General features: G+C 33.5%; 1 long non-coding RNA gene across 1 annotated transcript; it reads right to left on the bottom strand.

The window, feature by feature from the left end:
* Nucleotides 1-1049: 1049 nt before the first annotated feature.
* Nucleotides 1050-11133, bottom strand: LOC129959622 (uncharacterized). The gene is made up of 4 exons (XR_008783472.1): nt 11016-11133; nt 7789-7942; nt 6414-6514; nt 1050-5131 (listed from the first exon to the last, which is right to left on the bottom strand). It is a non-coding gene; the product is annotated as an uncharacterized LOC129959622 (long non-coding RNA).
* Nucleotides 11134-13133: the final 2000 nt, after the last annotated feature.

The following is a 13133-nucleotide window of genomic DNA, read 5'->3' as shown; positions in this document are numbered from 1 at the left end:
TTAATTCCAAGGCATTTAAATTCGATGGTGATCAGGCATCGAATTCAAAATGTCTTCAGGAATTAGTAGATCGCCAGTTAACTGGCTAGCACAGTCACTGACAATCTCTTCCTAAGCTGAAATTCTGAAACTTAAAATCCCACCAGCCAAAAGAACCAACTCTGATTATAAAAAACAAGGCAAAATTAAGATTTCAACCCAATTCTTATGCATCGAAAGATTAGCTTTAGATTCTTTAGTACGATTAAATTTTAAAGTATTCACGTCTTAAAATATAGCTTTTGCAAGCGGAAATCTAACCAGAAATTAAAGTTCCTTATTTTGCTGGATGCACAAGCTAGAGTAGTTTATGTCCGTTCTTAAAATTTACGGCAGATCTTCATAGAGTTGAAGCAAGTTAAATTTGCTCAATAAGGTACTTTAAAAATGCGTCATTTGCGTTTTAATTTAAGAAAAATCCACTAGAACAAAATTTGTTCATCCGCCTAGTGAAGGTGGGTCAGAGTTATACAACGGAAAGAATGTTACGATTTTTAATATGGTTCTAACAAAATTTTGCCAATCTTGTTATAACTTGTACAAGGAAAAGTTACCATAAAGATTCTGAAATACACAAAACCTGTCAATTGTTGGAAAGATCTTGTCTCGAAGATTAGGTGCAACATTGCAACAAGAAACTTGGAATATTAACTACTTTGTATTCAAAAATTTGAGACTAGAAGAAATTAGAATTAGCCTTGCAATACAATACGAAAGTGCGCATAGAATTTAAAAGTTGACTCGAGATTTACTTCCTCTCAAATGGGAACCAGACAAGTCAATTTTAATATCGGTTGTTATTAGGATTAATTATAATACATCTGCTTACTTTTAAGATATAAAGGTAAGGAATTTTAAGGATGTTTGAGCATAAAGAATTGTCATTTCATATAAGTCAGTGGGGTGTATAATCTTAGTTGCGATTTCTCAGTCTTAGATTTTTAAAGATTTAAATCGCAAAAAAATTGTTAAAATAATTTCGTTAACAGTTCTACACGGAATTAGTTTTGAAATCATGTTTGACCAGTCGTTATATTTTCAAACGCTTTGGTCGTGATGGTGGCCAGTCAACACGATCAAAACGCTTCGATATGTAGATGCAGAAGGCGGCCTGTTAGCTTGCCGGCGTAGCTACGGCCATCTTCAGACGATGGGGTGATTTGCTTTTCCAAGTATTGAATTTCCGGGTGTTCCAATAATGTTAAACGAAACTAAAATTTTCATTTGTCTGGATCCATCTTTCAATTCATATTTTCATCTTAAAATTTTGATTTCAGTTTCAACTAAGGATCACAATGGCTTGTCTGGTTATCACAATTTAGACTAATTTTTAGGGTAAAGATTTTATTGCAGAAGTATCCGCTCTCTATTCAAGCAAAAATTTAAAATATTACGATGCAAGATGAATATTTTATCCAGATGAGTAGCAAGTTATTCTGCTTCAAGTTAAGTCGTGGAAATAACTCCTTAAATTTTCACAATACTTTCAATATATGTAAAGCAGTCAAACGTTTAGAAAGTTATTTTTCTACTACATTGGCAAATTTAATCTATTCATTCGGACAGGAGGTTCAATAATGGCATCCATTAACGCTTTAGTTTTAGTATACCAACGTTTTAGACTAAGTCATGCGAGGGAAAGGCCGAACTAGAGTAGGGAAATCTCAAATTTAAAAAACTTATACTATTGGGGGAGAATGCCTTTAAAATTTCAATGTTTGTATTAATTTACGAAGAACCGAATTTTCTTAAACGTGTTCCGAATTCCCGAGGTCCATTAGTTTTTATTTCAATTGCTGGGTGTTGACAGCAATTTGCGACTTTTCTACAAGATTCACATTATAGAAGACGCTTCAAGATTGAAAATAACTTTTAATTGAAGTGAAGTGAAATTAGTACTGAACAAGCTCGCAATGGAATTCAAATTTAACTATCGTAAATGGATGATCGAAACTTAAAAATGGACAACTTCTAGAAACGTTAGTTAAAATTTTAGATTTGGAGTTTTAGATTGAGTAATTTTTAAATTACTTTGCGATAATGGAAGTTTTAGAATAGATGTTGTAGCATCGTTTATCTTACTTAAATCCCGACAAATATACACCGTCCAGCCTTTTATAAATAGATGTCCCTAGCTTTAATATGCATTCAAGATAAGTAAATATAAAAATACAATTAGAGGTAAAAACTACCTTTCAACATGAACATCGGTGCTTGCAGAATTTTAGCACATCTTGCTCGCACAAAGTGATTCACGTCTTGACAATCGTCTTTAGATGTACCCAAGATCATACAAGTCAGTTGTAGTGTCATGGATGGCAGCATAAGTTAAGATTCTGAACAGCTAGCATCGACTTCACAAATTTGATATACAAATTATACAGAAATAGAACATTATGCTTAAACTAAAAGTTACGGTTTGTGCAAGGAACTTCAAATTATTTGATGGATTAAAATCTATAGAAGATATTTAACTCATTACTAGACATGAAAGCTCGAGATCCAAATTTTAAAAGCAAATTATTCCCTGCAAAGAAGTAAATTAAAATGCGCATTTTATAATTAAAATGATGCTGGTCAGCAAAATGAGAATGAGAACCTTAACACTTCTGAGCCAAAACAATTCACTAATACAAGTTTAAGTGCATTCAAATGAAGCGGACGATTCAAATTTTAGTTCTAGAGGTATCTACGAGAGCGAAAACACAAATCTTGCCAGATTTAACCGAATCGGGAATAGTCTGCAGTTTTAAAAGTTTATTGGGACACTTGAGTCTGTCACGTGCAGTTTATAGAAAATTGCAAGACTCATTTCATTAGCCGACATCCCTAATAAATTTTTTTCCTCAATTCGAGTTGAGTCGAGCAACATTTTAGAAGTTACGGAAGTATTATAGAAGAGAGGAAGCGTGGTCATAAGTTATACGCCATTAACTTTAAGAAAAATAGTTAAAGCTGGAATAGCTGTATTTCGCTACAGCGTAACGGGTTTTATGCAAGAATTTGTGCTTCTTCGGAATGCCTGCAGAAATCTGCTAAATACAAAATTCTGATTTATCCATTAGAAATGCATTTTAGTTGCATTGTGAATCTGAACAACCTAAACCTTGGGATTTATTCTTTTAGTTTCCTCAAACCATCCCTAGCGAAGAAAACTACACCTACACAAAGCTAAAATTAAGATATTAGCATTTCGAATTGCGATGGCGCCATAACGGAAATAGGGTTTTGCGAAGAGTTTATAACGCAACTTCACTATTGCAATATACAGATCTATCGATATCACTGCTCTGCCGATTGCGAATTAATTGCGTTGTCTATTTAAGAATTATATCGTCAAATGAAGCTAGAAACATTTAATTACTTTCTGGATAGCAAATGCTAGGTTAACATTACTTAACTGGAAATTAGTTTAATATACCCGGAAAGATTTTCCTAATGTGATGCTTAACATTCTAGGGCATGTATTTACAAGGCTTCTAGTTCAGTTTTCGAACAGTCGATATCAATGTATTAAGCAGAAATTGCACGGATTGTCCAATTCCTCACTGCTATTGCATTCTGCATAAATAAACTAAACTGCGATTTCGCTCATTATCAATTTTGTCTAACGAATACTCATCGAATTCTCCGCTACTTTCAAGCCTCAAGACGCAGCTCCTTACCTAACGACACGTTAAATACTAGTTCCCTGGGGACCGGAACTTTCTACTTAGGCAGCCGGTCCCATGCTGCCTAAATAGAAAGTCATCAGGTACCAGTATTAACGTGCTAAACGCCATTCTACCCTTTTTAAGCCCTATCGATCTTAAACAGTCAAGTGCAATTTTTACTTTCAACATCGATATCAGCGACTGCCGATAACCGTTCATTTTGGTTAGCCGAAATTGCCCTAAAATGTGGCGATTTGTAAACTTTCATTGATAATCCTTAACGGTCATATGTCGCGTGAGTGATTTGCCTTCAGTTAACTGTTATCGGATGCTAGAATTTTTATACCTAAGCATCATTTATTTATACCTTAACTTTGGAGAGTGAAGCGAAAATTACAAAGACAGAATTTGTCAAAGACCGAATCGGTTCAGATTAAGCACCGTTCAACTTAAGCCTGATTATCAAGATTCCCATCCTTATAGGACACCCGATTGTTATGAAGATCCTAATTTCCGATAGTCTCACTACCGTATTTCTATTTTAAGGATACTCGTGTAAAATTATGCCATTTCAAATTGGATGTTTTGAGGAAAACATTCTTGGGGTGGAGGGGAAAATTTAAAACATGCCAAGATTAAAATATTTTAAAGGATAAGAAATTCTAAATTAATGATCCGTTGAGAGATTTGCGTTTATACATAATACCGGCAGAAACTTCAAACGTTTCCCATAAATTCGTCCGTTTCATTTGATGCTTCGAGAAATAATTTTAACGTTAAATTTTAGTATTTTAACTACTATACAATATTACAGATTCATTGAAGTTCCTTTGAATATTAAAATTTACAATTAAAGTTAATGAAATGGAACCATGCTCATAATTAAAGTGAATTCATTGGCTTATCCAAGCATAAACGCCAATGACAGCTTGCATTGAACACGAATTCACCATTTTAAATTCTTAAACTCAGCCAGAGCGACTTAGACATTACTTTAAGTTCATTCTCTGCAAGAGAAATAGCTGCGCTTTAAAGATATTTAAAGATTATATTAACTTAAAAATCTTACTGTAAATAATTTGCTTATAATTTATACACACCTATACTTTAATGTTTAATATTTTGTTTACCGACTATTTCAAATACTAAATCAGCTGCTGCGTAGAACACATTCTAAATTATTGAGCACTATTAGGTTACCATAGCATGTCATTCAGAGCGAGTTGAGGTACATAAGTCATAGTTCATCTTCATAAACAGTCTAACGTTAAATGCTGCCACAATTCTTTCGCTGCATCTTCTAGTAACGTGAAGCAGTTGTATTATATGCAGCATCTACGTGGATGACGAAGTATTCCTTCCGTAGTACCGTTGTATTCACAAGAAACTGACAATCTTCAGGTAGATACAGATGTCCATGAACGATTTCCCATTAGGTCCTAAAAATAATGGCATTCGATAAATATCCAATTAAAAATCTAATTTTACTGAAACTGAAGCTTTAAATAAGTGTACATTCATGTTTCAAGAAGGAAAATTACAAGATTTGATTAATTCCGGCTCAAATCTGGAATAGAAAGCGATTTTTATAGACTAAAGACTTTGCCCGTTTTCCAAACCATTATGGTTAGAGATTAAGTCAAAATATTTACAAGCGTGCAACTAACAAATTTAGAAATGATTAACAGACGAGAAATTTATTCCAAAAAACAAAGTATTACTTGGACAGGAGAAATTACATTTATATTTCATTTAAGAGAAGTGCCAAAATGCACAAGGAAATTTAGACTTTACCGATAGCAAGATATACTATCGGTTCCGGCAATGATTTAAAGGGGAGAAAATTGCCTTTGTTTAAGTGAAAGACGAGTTCGCCACCATTCACCGAGTCCCAGATATAGAATTCCTTTCATTAGTGGACTTCAGAAGACTTTCCATATTCAAGATTCAACCTTTGTAGAAAAGGGCGCAGCATATACGCCAAATCATGAAATGGATTCTTGATCAATTTATTTACACGTTAATAAACTTGTATAGATTAAATCGAGAGACTCAAATTATTTCTACAAGATTCAGTGCTGATAGAAACTTCAAAATATAAAATGCCATAGTTACTGTTATGTGAAAATAGATACGATTTCTCGCAGAACTGCTCAAAATACAAGATAACGCATTGCAGCTTTGAAACGTGTTAAAGATATCAAACTTATAACGAAGTATTTAGTTTTTCGGGGCCTTTTCTTTTGACAGGATACTTTATTATGCCAGTTGCTAATAAAATACTAAAATTTACATATATGACACTGGGGAATTTAGTTTTTACTACTGCATTTTGCGTTACAAGTGCCCATTTTGAGCTTATATTATCAAATGGTATCAATGATTCTATAAAGGCTTCTGTAAAAATTCAGTTTCTGCAATATAGGAAGCAACGTTGAGTTGATATCCTAAAATTAAGGACCAGATGTTGTACCGAAGATCGCTAGGTCTAAAACGAGTTGAGAACTACATCCCTGTTCTATATGCTTGACGGGTAGCTCGTTTGGAGTATGGATCTTTAGGTACCATAAAATGGCCATTTTCATTCTACGTTTTTTCATATAGTTGTCTACTCGCTAAACCGAGAGGAATATTTTGAGCATGTTAAAGATTCTTCACATTTATCGAAGTACACCAAACGATTCATCATTCTCGTTAATCTAATTCAAGATTAATGCTTACCATTGAAGTGGAACATTCCGTTTTGGGACAGCATTTTGAAGGTTCATTCCTTCCAACGATATTGGCTTTCATGATTGGTAGTCGAATGCAGAGAAATTGACCTATAAAGAAATGTGTTTAAGTGCCAACAAGATGCAAGTTATGTAGATTGAAACTGAAATGCACTTAAACTCCGTTCTAGTCAATATGAAAGAAACTGGCTTGCTTCTAAAGTGAAGGGTAGGATTAAGATCGCCCTTCTCTTCTAAATACCGACTTTCCCATATCGAGAAAAGTCACTTTTGACGACTTTAGCATTAAACCCGAAATAGCTTTAATTATTCGTCAGAAAAAGCCATGTTTTCTTTCGACACGTTAGAACTAACGCGCCTTTATAGTTTTATCCAGTTTGAGGTCTTTGAAGTTTTAAGTGGGCTACTTTTCGCTAAATAGCCATTTCCATACAAGGCATTCATTGCACATTTGCGAAGCCCATGTCCTCGGCTACTTTATGAAACTGGTAACTTTAGACCATACGATCACGAATATAGATTTGAGTTTTGTTTTATGGTACAAAACCCATCTTTGACCAAGATGCGCCACAATCAGTAGATTTGAAGCTCCATGCCTATTTTATTTTAGTATTTGCAAGTTCGTTATATTCACTTTTCGCATTCATCGAGAACGCCTAGTTAATCATTTCATGTAGTGATGAACTTTTGTATTGGTGAATCTCCGTCTAATTATTCAACTCAACATTGAAAGTTTAGAAACTTCCTATTCGTATCGTAACCTGGTCCATTGAGAATTTACTCTCTTCGCAAAGCAAAAATGGCTAGTTTAGGGAAAACATTTAGTTCGTTAAAAGTTGAGTAAGATACATTTTTCTTCAAGAAAATTCGGTATCGGTTAGCACAAACCTTTCTATCGACAGAACGAAACACCAGTAGACAATTCTAAAGCATTAGATTATGATGTTTGTGGAAAGAATTCAAACTTCTAGTCCCAGGTATTGAAAATCCACGTACAATACGTTCATGTTTAATAACGTATAAACAACTTTTCCATCGGTGAAAATTACATACAAGCGACGACAGACCAAATTTTAAAAGTAAATTAATAACATTTTAGAATCAAGGCAAATGCAAGAAACTAAAGCAGCTTTCAAATAACGAAGCCTATAACAGATCATGGCAGATTAACTATTGTCGATTACATATTCATCCGAAACTTGCTATTCTTATAGGCCCGAGGAGTATCAAGATCAATTGCAACTACTTATTTCTTAAAGTTAGAAATCGAGAGCCTTAAAATATCTTGTGCAGTTCACTAAATACCATAATTTCATTAAAATCTAACATCGAATTACAAGGTTTGTTGAATCGATATTTCTTACCTTCGGCTGTGTAACCCAGCATCCTCAGGTAGGGAGTGGAGGTCAATTTCAATTAATTGTAGTTGCATTCTCGTCTTGTGAAGATCAGGTTATTAGGATTTTCATGCGACAGGTTGCCATTCCAATGAAACAAATCCTGAACCATTTGAAGTTTCTGTAAGATAGACAGCGCGTTAACATTTATATACTATTGAGATGCACAGATAACATTAAGATGTATGATTGAATTACTTTAACACATGTCAGAATAAGTTGCAACATAGAAATTTTACATTATCCAGCAGTTTATAATCTACCCCATCCCTTATTGAGAGCAATCTTGAACCAGAAAGCAATTGAGATTTTTCCTGAAGTTAGATGTATTGAAGACTAGCAGTTCTCCTCAACATGGGTTTCCTCAAGGAAGTTGACTAAAAAATTTGTACTTTCAATACAGTGTTGGGGAGACTATTACAATATGCACTTCCTAGAGGGAGAAGAGCTAAACTTCAAAGTTAAGAACTTGAAAACAAGCTGAAAACGTCCAAGTAAGTTTATTTTTCCCATAAACATATGGTTTAACTCCACTTTCCCCGATGAAATAGCAGTTAAAGCATTGAAGGCGAAAGAGAATTTAGTTCTGCAAGTCGTCACATGCTTGAATTAAAGACGAAACTCGAGTTAAAGGGAGAAAAATAAGATTTTAGTCCCTTATTTTTCAGTAATTCCAGTTATCCAAGCACTTCATTCTTTCATACAGATTTGATCTTTGAATTGAACGACTCATCGGCGAAATAATTCCCAACAAATCAGATTTAACCCTTTATCGTATTTACAAAATAAAGTCGGGAATATTTTATGTTCCAAGGATCATGATCGGAGAAGCCACTTAAAGAAACATCAATACATATTACATCTAGAATTGTCAGGAGTATTTCTCAATATCTAGTAAATATCACTTAAGGTCTACCCATTATAAACATCGAGTTTCTGAAGTGATTGTTAGCAAGAGTTGTTAAAAGTTCATTGAAGGAAGATAAATAGGTATTTTCATGACTTATTCCATAATTTGACAAGCTACTCGGGATTGCCAAGAGCTTTTCCGAAGATTAGTGACGGAGGCATTCATCATCGACTATTTACGAATCCAAATAAAGTACAACTAGTAAGAAAATAGAAGAATTGGATTAAATTTAATAGTTTCACATTTGGAAGTTATTCCATATTTTTTAATAAAACCACATCGGGTACCAAGAAACAAGGGGCACTTCAAAGAAGACTGGCGTTTCCTACATGAGAATGCATCTAATAATGCTAATACTCTTATAAAAACGCTGTATGCAAGATTTCGAGTCCAGCCGTTTCAGTAACTCGGCTTTATATTGGAAGTCCATATATTTTACGATCTAAATGCTACGCTACAAGCGTGACCCGTTAGTTACAAGTTTTGCGATAAACCCATCTTTAGAAGAGAATTAGCCTACAAGACAGTTCAGTGCGGTCGAGTTTTATACACGTCTCTAAAAATAAGAATTCCATCAAATATAAAATCTCAGAATTTCAGTATTACAAATGCAATTCAGTTATACGTTCTCTTTATAATACCAGCAAGCTTGCTACAAGTTAAATTTAGTAAAGATTTTTAAAAGTAATACGACACGGAAAATTGAGTTCATTATTTTCCCATGTCCTCGGTTATTCATCTACTTTTAGATAAGGAATATCTAAATTTTATTTTCTGTATTTGATATCTAGTATTCCGCGATAACCAATGCAACAGGAACTATATTGAATTAGTTATGAATGCGCCACGTAATTTCTGGTTCATGGTAATGCGATACTTATGATTTTCATAAGATTTAAGCTATTATTAACATATTAGTCGATCAAGAGCTACGATATCTGCACGTCTCTTTGCAGACTATTTCCTCAGCTTCATGGCAGCTACACCATCAATATTTACATTTGCTTTATTGGCAGTTTAAATTTTTCCACGACCATTTATTGAAGTGAATTTTTTAGTAGCCAATAATGAACTCGTATTCTCTTTACAACGATTTTTTTTAGCAAAGTTTATGACACAACTATTTGTATTGCATGTAGCGTGTATATACTTCATCGCACAATTACGCACCGTATGACCGATTTCAAAATAAATTCCGCAATTGATTAGTTAAAAGCCGCTTGGCTGAAGTGAAGAATATAGCCGACCTTGTTTGATTCTACTCGGCACTAAAATAAATGAACACCTTGACTATTGTGGTGGTGACCGGCGGTCATGGTGTTAACATTCATGCCACACATCCTCTACCTACGTGTGCTTCTACACATATTAAAACCTTTTATGCTATTTATTATATTGGAAACGTTATTATATTGGCACGTTTGATCTAAATAGCAATTAAAGCTTCATGTAGTTGGTTTAATACCCCGACAGAAGTAACACTTGAGTAAAGGTTTCCAGTTATTCATCCGATTGAATAGATTTCAGATTAATGTTTCCTAAAATATTCATATAGCGAGGTTTCGTAGAAGTACTCCAAGCGCAACCCGGACAAAATAATTGTAATCCAATTTTATCAAAATGGTAGATTCATTGTCAGGTATTATACGACTCAAAAAACGCTTGTCAGGAAGTGTAGCCCCAAGTCAGGAATAGAGTTTAAAATTCATACGATTCTATCCATTATGTTAATATTATCCACCGAGAAGTATTCCTATAAGCCTGAAATCAATCACAATTTTCTTAAATTAACTATAATCACGAAGATATAAATGATCTTAGCGACAAACCAAAATGAATAATGCATTTTAATTTAAAGATTTCTATACCAATAAATTAACAGCTTTCAATGAATGAAGATATGTTTGAGGCGATAAAGATGCATCTTGCACTTAAGTGAAAAATGAAATATTTACTTCAAAATTTAAAAAAGGTTATTTAACCCTTTCTAGGGCCGCGGGAAGTACGCTTCCCACAAAATTTATCAATCTTTGTATGAAGTTTTATAGGTTGGCATAAGTTTTGACAAAATGTTTTAGAAAGACAGAAACTTGGATGCTTCAGTTCTTTATCCCACACAAAATGATGGGTCTTAGTTCATCACTTAATTATCAATTAATCTAATAAGCTAAATGAATCCCTTTTCTTATTCTAATTTCAAGCCTAAAAATATTTTAGCATAATACGACTAGAAAAAAAATGACCCTTTAAAGGGTTAAATAAAGTTTAAAAATAAACCACTTACTGAAAAACTGAAGGAGAGCTCCACCATGATGATTCGTAATACAAGAAAAGTACTACACAGTATTAAATTTAGCAACCACACTACAGATGCTACTCTCAGAATATCATAAATTAGGCACAACGAAATACCGCAAGGGGTAAAAATAACCCAGAATTAGCTTACTTTAAACTATCTTGAATATCCATCAACCAATCAAAATGCTCCTAATTGAAATTTTATTTTCAGTCTGAGTTCTGAAGATATTTGCATAAAACCAATTCGTCTTCGTTTTTCCGGGAGCCACAGTGGCATGTTGATTAAATCGCTTCCTTGTAGGAGAGTTTGCTGTACGTTAAGTTTAGCACCGTGAGATCAATTGCCCTTACATTGGTGTAGCATGTTCAACTGTTCCTTCAGGCTTCATTTCATCATCTGTCAATGATTCAAGATAACGAGATCCGTATCAAAATAGTTCTAGTGCATCATTTTGAAGATTGATTCAAACGGGATAAAATTTAATAAACCATTTTACTGTCTTTGATTGATATTTACATATTCATTCTAATTGTATTTTTTGAAATACGAAATTTTTGTAATCTTTCATGAATTAAGTACTACTACGGCCTGTAGAAACATTGAAATGTATCCATATTGTAATTTTTTTATTCATTTCATCTTTCAAACTTGACTTAGGTAGCTGAATTTTTTACTCGGTCTTGGATAAAATAATCTAGCTGTCAAAATTGATAATTTAAACAATTCAATTTTTTAGAGAAATTCTAGACATATCAAATATTAACAAAATGAAAGTGAAAACCACATGAAAATATATTATAATTGATATACCCGATATTCCCAAAAAGAATCGGAAGACTTTATCGTGGTCGGACCAAGATTTCCCAATTGGTAGATTTGGTTCAAAAAATTTCGAAACACATTTAAATTCTCTTTTCTCATTAAAATAAATGAGCAATGGTCTCTCATGGATGGAAGCAAAAAGAATTAATTAACACTACCAACTACAAAAATTTCAAAATTGTCTTTGCATCGGATGTAGTCAATGCTCTTATATCGGAACTCGAGGGTTACATATTCAGTCTAACATAGTAGATTATTGATATGCCTAGAATCTACAGCGCTCTTAATGCGTTATTATGCATCCATATCAAATAAACCTTGAGTGGTTTCAAATAGTACTTGCCTGTAATAGTAGCCTGTGGACACAAAATTATACTTATGTCAACAGTATTGTGCCATTTTGAGGTAGCCTAAAAGGTTGTTATGGAATCTAGATGAAAAATTGAGAGTTTTACAGTTTTGCTGATTGGCACGTTGTGGTATTTTTTTAGTATAAAAGAACATATTTCTGAAAAATTCTTTAGGGTGAATTATTTCATACATTCCACATTGATAGAGGACACAATTTTTCTGCTCTTTGCCTACACATTTTTATTTAAGAAATAACCCAGAAAATGTTAATCGCTAGGAGGTGGCTGCAACTTTAGATGCCCCAAATTCTTTCCGAACTCTCCCATAAACTATGATGTGTTAAATTATGTTATTTAAAATTTTTCTTGAATTATGATTTTTAAATTCATATCTCTTCAGTGTAAATTTTGTGAGCGATGTTTACCTAAAGTAACTATCTCTGTTTCTTTGCCTGCTCACTTTATTTGCAATCTTTGAGATTATTATTTAATAACTACGATGCAGTATAAAACATTTTTAAAAATAAAATTCTGCCGAAGTTTTATATTGCAGAGTTGGCGATATAGTCCACTTAGCTGCCTCATTATTAGAGAGCGTTTGTCCAATCTATGAGCTCAATGTCATCCGTGGCATCAAAATATTTTAAGGGAATCTCAAACGCAATTCCGGATTTTAGATTTTGAATTTCTGTCTTTAGAAATCTCCTGTAACTCAATTTTGGTATGTGCTGTCTATCATTTACTATGATAGCCAGCGACTTAGATGTTATTAGAAACCAAAACTCTTGTCCTGCCAAATTTTAGAATAAAGGTAAATTTTGGCTTTTTTTATTATGTTTCCAATGCTTGGGCCCTTCGCTTAAGTTGACGATCATGATTTAAACTTTTTCGGTTGTGTAGTATACAAATATGCAACTTTTAAGCTCTATTA

This window comes from Argiope bruennichi, chromosome X2 (genome assembly GCF_947563725.1).
Source record: "Argiope bruennichi chromosome X2, qqArgBrue1.1, whole genome shotgun sequence".
Lineage (NCBI taxonomy): Eukaryota > Metazoa > Arthropoda > Arachnida > Araneae > Araneidae > Argiope > Argiope bruennichi.
This window is presented reverse-complemented; position numbering and strand designations above follow the sequence as displayed.